This window comes from Crotalus tigris, unplaced genomic scaffold, assembly GCF_016545835.1.
Source record: "Crotalus tigris isolate CLP2741 ecotype Arizona unplaced genomic scaffold, ASM1654583v1 scf7180000017592.2434428, whole genome shotgun sequence".
Classification (NCBI taxonomy): Eukaryota; Metazoa; Chordata; class Lepidosauria; order Squamata; family Viperidae; genus Crotalus; species Crotalus tigris.
This window is the reverse complement of record NW_024096498.1, coordinates 2,250,173-2,263,155: the sequence shown is the minus strand read 5'-3', so window position 1 is coordinate 2,263,155 and position 12,983 is coordinate 2,250,173.

Sequence of the window (12,983 nt, the reverse complement as noted above, 5' to 3'; positions counted from 1 at the left end):
TTCATATGACATGGCAGTTCCTTGTTGATCAGTTTTTTGGAAGACGTGCCCAAAGATACCTCCATTCCCTAATGGAAGCTTGATGAGATATGGGCTGCATACCTTCTAGGAGGAGAATGAGAGAGTATTTATTTTTATTTAAACAATTTGTATGGCCAGTCATATCAATGACACTAAGTACAAAAAATTATAAATGAAAGATAATAAAACAATGATTCAGCATCAAGAAAAGTATCAATCGTATTGAAGCTGCCAGGGTCATTCTTTTACAGTTAAGAAAAACAAAGAGGTCTATTAATTGTGTCTGGGATGAAATTCAAATGTTCAATCCTCAGGGCATACCTCAAACACAATTTTATATAAAATGCATACTTAAAGAAAAAAATCTGCATTTAAAAGAAAAATCCACAAGAACTTTAGTAAAAAACAGTGCTTTCCTTGAGAGACAACTTAATGTAACTTTTCATTTGCATAATAAGAATATTGGGCACAAAGTGCTTCTTTTTACAGAGGACCAAAAGAAATAACTGGTATTTCTTTGAAGTATAAATATGGCTCATTATTCCCCTTTAAAAATTATCCAGAGATCTGAGTCCATGACCCTTCCTCTCATCAGCCTCATCATAGTTTTATGAAGCAACATGGAGTTGAAGATTCTGGCTGAGATATCTTTAATATTTTTCATCTAAATTGTAAGGTTTCTAGGCTACCGAAGACATAATCTTAAAAGAGGGTGACATATACATGATTTTTTTTAGAACTAATGTCAAATCAAGATGAAAATATTAAGAATTATGTTAAAGATTCCAAACTAAAGTCCTTGACAGAACTATAGGTAGCTTTTGTTTAGCAACTTCTTTGTACAGCAGCTGTGCACAGTTATGGCAGTCATAAAAAAGAAACTTTACTTTATGAAGTAAAATCATAAAGCACAGTAGTACCTTCACTAATGATCAAGTTCCAGGTTCTAATTATATCTATATATAGGCAGAATGTAATCAATCTGACACTCCACTATTTTGTTATGTATACATTCCTCTAGACTAGTTGTTCTTTTTAGCTGGCAGCATATCCGGGGAGTAGAGAAAGAGACCATACTTTCCTCAAGCAAAGCAGGATTTCCACTATGGTGGTAAGAGGAGAAGAAATGTGGACATTTAAAGAAAACGGTTTTGAAGAAAAGAAAGAGAAAAGGTGGAAGTGTAATGTCTAGTAGGAAAAATGGATTCTAGACAGGCTGATTGTTGTCTTCGAGAGAGCCAAGGGCAAGCCTGTTAAAGTGGTGGTAAGCTGGGATTCTCCAGCATGATTGGATGGAGAACCCACGGATGGGTTGTCTTAATCTATCTGCTCCAATTAGACTAAGTCTGAAATTTAGTACCGCCCCTCTGTGCCAACTGCACCCCAATTTTAGACTTAGTCTCTTTGCTCTAAGACGCATTTTTCTTCGCTCCTGGAGCAGAAGACTGTGTATTCCTTTTTTCTTATTCCTCTTAGCTTAGTTCTAATTCCCCAATCTCATTATTGGTTTTTGACAATATTGACACAGATTTTTCCAGTGATCAATCCATCCTCAGCCTACTGCCTAGCCAGGCTGACAGGCTGACATCTACAGACCCTTCCCTTCGGGGGGAAATCCCCCTTTTTTTTCTTCTTCTTCTGAGAGCTTCCCAAATTTCCACCTTAAGAGTCAAGCTCGAATTTGAACTACCAGAAGCAAGGTAAACTTCCTACCAGGGGCCGTTCCTCTGCTTCAGAAGCTCTGATTCACCAGCCGCCGCTCCGACGATTCCCCAGCTGCCAGCTGATCGTCGGAAGACACGAATTTCGCTCGCTGACGGCCTGTGGCTCCGGAAACAGGGTAAGCCTTGCCGTTCAACTGGGGGGCTCCGCAAGCGACGACGAGGCTCGTCAGGCCTGGAGGGAGCCTTTTCTAGGTCCCTCAGCCTCAGCAGATCGACGCAAGCAGCAGGAGAAAGTTTTGGAGGTCTTCTTGGTTCTCGGCCAGCCTCAGCGCTTCCCAGCTGCCTCAATTAACAACCATCTGCTGCGTTAGGAGCCCAAGCGATTCTCCGGAACGAGGGCTCATCGCAGCTTAGGCCTCAGGCCTCAAGGCCTTCTTCTAACGGCCATTTTTTGGGGCGCGAACCTTGCGGCTGCCATTTTGAATTGCCTCACGGCCGCCATTTTGTAACTGACTGAGGCCCAGACTGCCTGCAGCAAATTCCAGAGGGCAGTTTATGACTACCTGAGGCAGAGGCCTCTAAATTTGGCTAACGTTATCTCCACACCGACTGATTGGATTGGGGAGGGCCAGCTCATTCCGGAAGAACGCAGTGCCTACCAACCCCCCAATGCCCACCCCCCCCCACACTGGGCCAGATCATCCCTGCGGGCTCCCTTAGTAAGTGTACAACGCTGAGGGGGGGCCTTTTTGCTAAGGTTGAGCCCAAAGCAGATTCATCATGGCAGAGAGGTCTACCAACGAGCCGGCCAAGAGGAAACATCCAACAGAGGCAAGTGGAAAGAATACTTCCAAACGAGCCAAGTCAACCAGGGAAACCACTAATCCACAGATGAGGGAGGAGGAGTCCCAAAGACTGAGGGTGGCCTCCCCAGGTCAGACAGGCACAACGGGAAGATCCATTTTTGAACCCCTTTCCTCACATTGTGCCTCAGCCCCAGGGGCCTGGTCCCCCCCAGGGGAATTTCCCAATCAGAATCAGCCACAAGAGTGGCTCCAGGGATGGGTGCAACTGGCCAGGACACACTTAATTTGGGCCCCCAGGCCACATTTACCCCCACTGCAGCAGGGCTTCGCCCTCCTGAGAACCAGACTTTAAATCCGGACTATCTTCAGTCCATGATAGCCCAGGTTTATGGCTTCCAATGCCCACAGCTACCCTCACAATCCATGTATAATTCCCAATCTCCAGAGATGATGGATGAACCTTCATCAGATCTGGAATCAACAGGGGCTGAACCATCAGGCCTGATTATGTCAGAGGACGAGGGTATCACTCCATCTGACCCCACCCCTCCGGTCGGTCTCTTTGACCATTCACTCTTTAATTCCCTGCTACTCAAGGCCTGCACTACTGCAAACCTCCCTCAAGAGCAGGAGACCCCACCTACAACATCCAAGGGTCCCCATGCCATATATACCGAGCCCTCAGTCTCTCAGAACCATATTCCCTGCCCTCCCCTTTTTCTGAATATAGTTCAAAAACAATGGGAGAATTTAGGATCCCTCTCAAGTCCTGGTGCCACAGAGAGGACATTATTCAATATTGCCCCTTCTCTGACCTCCCTATTGGAGATTCCTGAGAGTGATGAGCCCTTGAACTCATTGTTTCCCAATGCTAACATCCCTGGGGATATAAATGAGGCACTTAGGGCAGAAGATAAAAAGATTGAGTCTGCATTACGCAGGTCCCACCTGGCATCAGCCTGGGCAACAAAGGCGGCAACATCCATGGCCTTCTTTACCAGGGATTCAGTCCTATGGTTACGGGAGCTCCATGACATGATCCCTCTGGACCAGCTCAGAGCTCACCAGAATCTCGGTAAGTTAGTGGCCACATCTCAGTACCTAGCTGACGCTTCCCTGCACACGGCCAGATACACTGCTCGGACCATCGCGGCGGACATCTCAGCACGAAGGCTCCTTTGGCTCAGGAATTGGCGAGCAGACACCAAGGCCAAGTGGCATTTGGCCTCTAAACCTTACACAGGTGGACATCTCTTTGGTAAGGCACTAAAGCCATACTTAACTGAAGGTAAGGACAAACGTAAAACTTTGGTTAACTCAACAAAGAAAGGAGACAAGCGCTCGGGGAACAGCATGTCGCAGAGTAATTACAGAAGGCAGCCCTTTCGGCCAGCTCCATCCTGGGACTGGGCCCAGGCTTCTCGCTCCTCCTTTCACAGACAGGAATGACAGCAAGATCGTTCAGCATACAGAGGCAGATCACAGATCCAGACCAAGCGGTCCTTTTGAGGTGCAGGGGGCCATTCCTTTAAACTAGGCAAGTGATCTTGCAGTCTCACCTCCCATAGGGGGCCGGCTGGCCCTTTATTCCAGCACTTGGGCAGCCACCACTACAAATGCATGGGTGTTAGACACCGTCACCCAAGGTCTGAGACTAGAATTTTGTTCCCAACCACCTGACAGATTCCGCTCTTGCCCTATTCCAATGAGCAGGACCAGAGCTGATCTTATGTCAGAAGCCATAGCTCATTTATTACAAATACAAGCAATTGAACCAGTACCACAAGACCAAGAAGGACAAGGGTTTTACTCAAACCTCTTCGTCATTCCCAAGACTTCCGGGGGCTGGAGGGCAATCTTAGACTTAAAAGGTCTAAACCTTTACTTGAGGTATAAGAAGTTTAAGATGCAATCACTTCAATCAATCCTGGCTAGCATCAGGCAAGGTGACTTCCTTACCTCGATAAACCTGACTGAGGCATATTTGCACATTCCTACTTTTCCTGAACATCGGAAATTCCTCAGATTCAGTTATGCCCGATGACACTACCAGTACAGAGCCCTACCATTTGGCCTCTCATCTGCACCGAGAGTATTTACGAAGGTACTAGCAGTGCTCGCAGCCACCTTAGACAAATTCCAATTAGAATTCAATGCTATTTAGATGACATACTAATTCAGTCATCATCATTCCAAAATGCTCAGTCAGACCTCGCCCTAGCCATCAAGGTTTTTCAGGAGCACGTTTTTTTCTGTTAATTTCCAGAAAAGTCATACTGTACCAACAACTCAGCTCCTCCATTTGGGCTCTGTTATAGACACAGACAATTGTACAGTCTACCTATCTCAGGACCGACGGAACTCTGTTCAGACCCTTGTACATCGGATCCGAAAGGACAGAGCAGTCACATTGGCATCCCTATCACAACTACTGGGGAAGATGGTGTCCTGCATACAAATTGTGCCATGGGCATGTCTCCATGCCAGAGAATTACAGTGGCTTCTCCTTCCATTTCAGAGACTTCACACCAGCACATCCCACCAGAAGGTCTGAGTTCCACGGTCGATGTTGAACTCCCTTCAATAGTGGGACTCTCCGGCACTGTCACGGGGAGCAGAATTCAAAGAGCCAGACAGGATTACCATCATCACAGACGCAAGCCTGTTTGGGTGGGGGGCACACCTCCACACACACTGGGCTCAAGGTCGGTGGTCCAAACAGGATCTAAAGAACAATATAAACTGGCTGGAACTCAGAGCCATACACATGGCCCTAAAGAGATTCAGCAACATAGTATAGGGCCAGCATGTCCTGATTTTAACCGACAACATCACAGCCAAGGCCCATGTCAACAGACAAGGGGGGACAAGGTCCAGGCCTCTCATGCAGGAGGCCAAATTGCTGGGGTCTTGGGCGGAATTAAATCTTGCCTCCATCAGGGCGGAGCACATATCCGGAGTGACCAACCAACAGGCGGACTCACTGAGCAGAGCCACTGTGGACCATTCTGAATGGCAGCTGGATCCAAAGGTGTTCAGAGAGATTGTGGACAGGTTTGGTTCCCCAACCCTAGACCTTTTTGCCTCCCCATCCAACTCACAGCTTCCCAGATTCCTTTCCAGGTTCCCGTCTCCATCAGCGGAGGGGACAGATGCACTCCGCAGTCCCTGGCCCAGGGAACTGCTCTATGCCTTCTCTCCCCTACCACTTCTACCTGCCACGATCAGGAAGATCCTTCGCGAACGAGCAGAGGTCCTCCTGGTTGCGCCGCATTGGCCGAGACGCTCTTGGTTCGCCGACCTGATAGAGCTCTCCGCATCCCCTCCATGGAGGATCCCAGCCAATCACATCTCCCTCATTCAGGGGGAGCTACGCCATCCGGACCCTCAATGGCTCCAGTTAACCGTCTGGCACTTGAGAGGCAGGCCTTAGGCCGAGACTCATATTCGTCAAGGGTCATAGCCATGATCCAGCAATCCAGGCAACCCTCGACGAATAGAATATACGATGCCACGTGGAAAAGCTTCTGTAATTGGTTCACAAAATTGACCTTTTGGCGGTTTCAGTGCCAGTCATCTTGGAGTTCCTGATGGATGGTCTGGACAGAGGGCTTTCCACAAGCACCATCCGTAGGCAGGTGGCAGCACTTGCCACATGAATCCTTAACACATCACCCTATGATACACTCCTTCCTAAAGGGAGCTAACATCATCAGACCACCAACTGTACATAGATACCCCCCCTGGGACCTTCATCAGGTTTTACAGGCGCTTGTTTCGCCACCCTTTGAACCTATTGACACTTGTTTGTTCAAACAGTTAGCAATGAAGGTGGCATTTCTTGTTGCTGTAACTTCAGCCAGAAGGATCTCTGAGCTGGCCGCTCTGTCAGTGAGGAAGGACCTGTGAATTTTCCATCAGGACAGGGTAACCCTTCGGCTAGACCCCTCCTTCGTGCCCAAGGTTAATTCCTTGTATCATAGATCTCAGGAAATAGTTTTGCCAGACTATTGACATAGAGGTTCAGTGGAACAAATTGGATGTGCGCAGGGCTTTATATTGTTATATACAGAGAACCTCATCTTTCCACAAGACAGAGGCTCTGTTTGTGTCATTTCATCCTTCGTCATTAGGACAAAAGGTTTTCTCACCCACTATAGGCAGGTGGATTAGAGCTTGTATTTCTCTGGCATACCAGACTCAGTCACTGCAAGCTCCCAGGCATATCACAGCCCATTCCACCCGGGGCGCAGCTACTACAGCTGCCTGGTCTACCCAGACCTCCATAGAGGAGATTTGTAGGGCAGCAACATGGGCATCGCCCTCTTCCTTTGTCCGTCACTACAAGATGGATATATATGCCTCTTCTTTGGCTTCATTTGGCCGCAAGTTTCTAGAACATGCATTAACATTGGATGGGACCCAGGCCCAAGCTAATTCCCACCCCTAGGGACACAGGGCTTTGGTATGTCCCATCCGTGGGTTCTCCATCCAATCATGCTGGAGAAAGGGGCATTGTCTTACCTGAATGCCTTTTCTCAGCATGATGATGGAGAATCCACTCCCTCCCATAAGGTCAGTTGGCCTGGTTCCCATATTGATCAGACGCGTCGGACTAAAGTCTGAGTATCGCCTTAGCCTAAAACTGGGGTGCAGTTGGCACAGAGGGGCGGTACTAAATTTCAGACTTAGTCTAATTGGAGCAGATAGATTAAGACAACCCATCCCTGGATTCTCCATCATCATACTGAGAAAAGGCGTTCAGGTAAGACAACGCCCCTATCTGAAGATCCATGAGGGAAGAGTACGAGCACCATGGGACAATTCTACCCAATTCAGATGGCTTCTGGGAAGCCAGGACAAAGAGGGAGAATGTGCCCTGTTTGACAGAGAAAAAAATGCTACAGCCCTTCCCCCCTCCCTCCTTTTCAACAGGACAGACATTGTGCCTGTATACTTTCCTCAGCATAAAAATGGGTTCCAACATACTTATTTTTTATTTTCAAAATATCTTTACAAAATTTAAAAAGCAAACATAAAACTACAAGCTAACATGAAAAGAAAAAAGGGAGGGAGATAATAGGACGTTAAAAAGTGTCAGGAAAAAAAGACACACACACACACACATATCAGCATTTACATTTACTTTGAAATGTAAAACGAATGAGATCTACAACATAGTGTGATGATACCAAATTATGCTATATATTTGAAGATATTATCACACACTAATTTCGTCATTATATACTTCAGTTCTGACATTTGAGGCAAGTCTACAAGTTATGGTATTTGTATCCAAGGAAATTCAAACTTGATTTGTCTGTAGGCTCAATGTGGAAAATTTCTCTAAGGATTTAATTAAAAAACAGAGGGAAAATTTGCCAGACCAGGACAGTGTTCCTGAAAGCTGTTTCTGATGGTTAAATGGAATAGACATTAATAATCTTTTAATCCTTATTGAAAACTAACAGTGCAGTTTTGGGCTTTCAGAAATGCTCAGTTTAATGTAAATTATTCTCAGTAAAATATGTGTGCATACTGGTTTGACAGTAAATGCTCTTAATCAAGTAAGTACATATACTTGTTATTGGGATTATAAATATCCCTCTCTATAGGGTGATATTTACTGAATATCACAGGGCCAGTTCTAAATATTTTGATACCCAGGAAAGATTGTAGTCCTGATGGTTTGGCTCATTGTCCAATTTTGTCCAGAATTTCAAAAAGCACAGTCTTGTTTCTTTTTTACTTCAACTTTATACTTAATGATTTTCAGCCCCAAACATTTTTTTTTCTTTTCTCAAAATTATATTTTACCTTCAGGTGGACATGCTGGCTTATAGAGTGTGCTGTTGTTGTTTTTTACTTTTTAAACTGTGGTTTTCAGGTGTCCTTTCAGTTTTGAGAATCCCTAAAATTTGGCACCTCTAGACTGGTACCTATTTGTTCTTAGCCTAGAGCTGGCCCCAGATAGATAACCATAATTTAATAGACACTGAAATAAATCTGGATGTTACAATGGAGGTTAAGACTACTACTGGGGGTTCTTATACTATTCCAATACAATAAAGAATGTGTGAAGTGATTCTTTCATAACAATGACAGAAAGGGGGAAAGAAATCATCTCCGTGCTATATAAGGGTACAGTTGAACATTTAGTTAACCATCCCTTCCACACAAGCAATGGATGTCAGTCTCTTGTCAGCAAGGACAGCTAATTGTGTCAATTTCTTCCCCAACTTATTTGCCTGTCTGGTTTTGACATGGATAAACATTTCTCCCTCTTGATCATCTTCACTTTCAACTTCAGTAGTAAACACCAGTGAACTACTTGGGTTATGATAGCTTTTTCCTATATCCTCCTGACATTAAAAAAATTCCTATTTTTTATTTTATATTGACCTACAATCAACCATTAAAGTGCAAATAACTGCAATATATTTAGAAAACCAGATTTTTTTATACAATGTGCTTGATAGCTCATCAGTAATTACTGCAAAGAGTAAAAGATAAATGAGTTATTCCTCCTTAGTATTTACTCTCATGGTTATTTGACTGTATCATTCCAACAAGGAATCAATTAATACTATCTTATTTAATTCAGACATACTGTATATACATGGTTGGTTAAGGGATCTGGCTGTGGGGAGTACTTGTCAAAGACCATTCAGCTTCAAAAATGAGCTCTGTGAAGGGATAGTAAATTCCTTAGTAATGCTTCTTGTTATTTCTTCACTTCCCAAAACTAGCTAGCTTAAATGTTACTTTTGTAAATTTTTACTTTTGTAAGTTTTTATAAATGTATTGACTTTAAGATATTTTTTCATATTCAGTTCAGATTTCATTGTAAACCTCTCTCCCCCCCGCTCTCTCTCTCTCTCACACACACACAGAGTATAGTTAAGCTATATTTTAAAATAACAACAAAATAAAAAAATAACTTTTGTCCAACATTTATTTGGCTCCAAGCACAAATGCTATTTATCTTGTTTTCATGGCATTAGATCAAGGCAAAATAGACACATTTATAAACTTGCATTGCTCTTGTGCCATGAGCCATCAGTTAAACTAAGTTTATCATCTACTTGACTTTTTCATCAAGTACATTCATTTGATGGATATAATTTGCATAAACAAGGTAGGAAACAAAGGCCATAGGAGACTTGTAGCCATGACTGAGTGAAATAAGCATTCAGACTTTGAACATAGATTGCCAAACCTCAGGAGGGATCACCCTCTTTTGATCTGTTCAGAGCTTTCCAGCTTCTCTTCTGTTCATTTCCATGTTTCTCTTTTTCAGTGGGAATGATGCAACCACATAATTGCCTTATGACATATGCCATGCTGGAGCATCCCCTGATTTTCTAGTCCTCCTGTTTTGGAAGGTCATTAATATGTCAACATTCAGCTTTCTATTGTGAAATAGTTTTGAAAGCTCAAATGAGGAGCCTTCAATGCCAGCTATTCAGACTGACATGCTCCTAGAACAGTTCTGGACCCATCACCAAACAGGAAGCAAAAAACAAAATTTATTTTTTTATGAGACAGTGAAGCAGGCATTAGGTATGTGTAATGTTTTGCCCGAACAAGGTCCCACATTCAACCTCTAGCTTCTTTATTTTTTTAAGATCAAGTAGCAATACTCTGAAATCTTGAATCATTCCTTCTCAGTACAGACTAACCTTCTCAAATCTATTGCGTTCAAAGATTTTGGAACCACAATACATAAGAATATAATGCAATCAGGAAGCTCAAGCATGGAAAGAGTGTAACGCTGTAGCCCTTTTCCACTACTGTCCTGGCAACTGCTAATTTAATATATGCTTCTTGGCAGTCTAGTGATAATAAACAGGAATTTAAAAAACTAGTAGTCACTGTTAGATTGAACCCTCATCCTTTTTTTTTTCTTTTTCTTTTACAGACCATCAGCAAAGCTGATAGCAGCAAATTCCATCCTGGTTGGGAATTCTGGAATCTGTGACCTTAAGGCTGAGAAAACTTGGATAAATAATAAAAAGCTATCTGAAGATTAAGTACAGGAACTACATCAGTTATAGCAGGAGTTGGCATTGTACATACAGTACTATATGGAGCAAACCAGGTAGCAAGAAACAGCTCTGCCGAGAACCATTAACATGAAAACAGTATCAATAGTGACAAATCCTTGGTGCTCTCTGATTGTTTTTTCTGGTTGTTTTCTTGCAGACATTTCATTACCCAAACTAAGTAGCATTATCAGTGTTAGTCATGTCAATGTCTGATAATGTTACCTAGTTTGGGTAATGAAACGCTTGCAAAAAATAGTAGGACTCTCTGTTTCTTCAGATTTCCATTGCTCTCTTCATTTCACAAATCATTTTTTATATTTTTGTTTTGCAAGCATTTCTTTAGAAGAAACATTATGAGAAGCTCAAGTTTGGCACACTATTAGTTTTAGCAGTTTTTTAAAAATATAAAACAATAGATTTTCTCATTATATCTTTGTTGGGTGCTAACACTCCATGGACTATGCATTCAATTCCAGCTTATAGGTACTTAAATTTAAAAACAGAAGTTATTAGTTCCTGTGCTTGTAGAACAAAATCAAAACAAAATGCATGACAGTTTCCTATGTTAATCCTAGAGAAATAGTTACAGTTCACATAAGAACCTTTTCCTGCTCCCTCCTGTTTCTGCTTCCCTGTTTCAGTGAACAAAAACCTGGAAACAAGGACATTCCAGTTTACATTCATGGAATTGCAATTTATTACTTCCTGGTAAGAACTGGTTAAATACAACAATTTTCTCTAGGGAGCAATATCAGTAGTTCCCAAATTGCTTTGGTATCAGCTTACAGTATGGGAGCTCAGAAAGTATGACAGCAATAAATATGACAGTGCTCTCATTATGTAAGCTTCATCCATTTATTTCTGTTTATGATATCAGTGTCCCACTGACCCCATTGAGATTGGAACAAAGTAGATGTGCGTTGTAAATAGAACTGATGTCTGAGGCCCACCTCATAGATAACAGGCCCCTTGATTTGAAGAACTGTAACTGGTAAGAGGAAAATCCATTCGAGGCATGTGGATCATTGTCTCCTAAATAGCTTACTGAGAAAACACACACACACACACACACACACACACACACACACACACACACACACACACAAATATATATATATATATATATATATATATATATATATATATATATATATATATATATATATATATATATATATGTCTTTGGTTATTCAGGTTTTCTCCCATGTAAAATTGGAAGTGTCTTGGGAGACGTGGGAGAAAACCCGAATAACCAAAGACCTACATACAAACATCCGTGAAAACCTCAGAATATATATATATATATATATATTAGTAGTGAAAATAAAAAACGTGATTCCTGGGTGAATCCATAACAAATAAAAACATGAACATCAGGAATATAATAAACTAAAAAAATTTAATACCATCACTGATCACCAAGCTTTCGTCAGATACTTCTGACATCATCAGGGTTAATGCTGGTTTATGGGAGAGTGCTTTTATAGGTGAGTCGTCATTTGCACATGGCTCCTAGATCTCGTCATAGGTCCTAATTGATTTGACTCAGACCCATAGTCAGCTCATAGGCTCACCTCTACAGAATCTTGCCAAATTTCTCTCCAAAAAACTTCAGCCCTACACAGAATCCATCTTCTCACATGTACAAAACTCACTCCACTTCATAGAAACAATAAAGAAACAAAACCTACAACCCAGTATTTGTATTTGCCTCTCAAATATCTATCAGAAGAGATGGGCAAATTTATCTTGTTGATGTTGGCACCAAAATAATATAATCCACATAGTAAGGAAGCCCCATTGAAACTTTTTCTTTCAACTCCCAAAAATATTTTAGTGGACTTTTTGGGACTTGTTTTTTAAACAATCTCCCCTGTTATTGTTATTTCTAACTCAGGTTTAATTATTTATTTACCGTACGGCTGATTCTACAATGTGACAGATGGACAAAACATTTAGCTTTGGAAAACAACTAGTCCTGAGTATGGACTATAAATATGTTTTAGTTACAAATTATAGCTAAATTATTTTACTCTACAGAAAACAATTCTCCATTGCAACGAATTCTGTATTTGAAAGTTTGTCCCTCACAAATCCAGTTTAAGGACAGAGTAACAGCATCTAGGTGACAGATTGAGTGTTTCCTTCTATAGGGAGATGTTTTGCATTCCTACTGAGATCACAGTAATTATTTCTAAATATATTCTAAACATTATGCAATGTTTAAACGAATAGTTTTTCTTTGTCATTCGGTACTTTTCAAAAAGATAAATACATTATTATCTCCAGTACAACTTTACCTCATTTCTTTAAAAAAGTGAAAACTTTGCAAAATGTGCCTTGATCTCCTGTCTTGATTATGCTCTCATTGCTTTTTTATTCCTTCCTCTTTGATAGATCTCATTTATTCTGAAGTTTCTTTCTCTTCCTTTTATGCAAGTAAT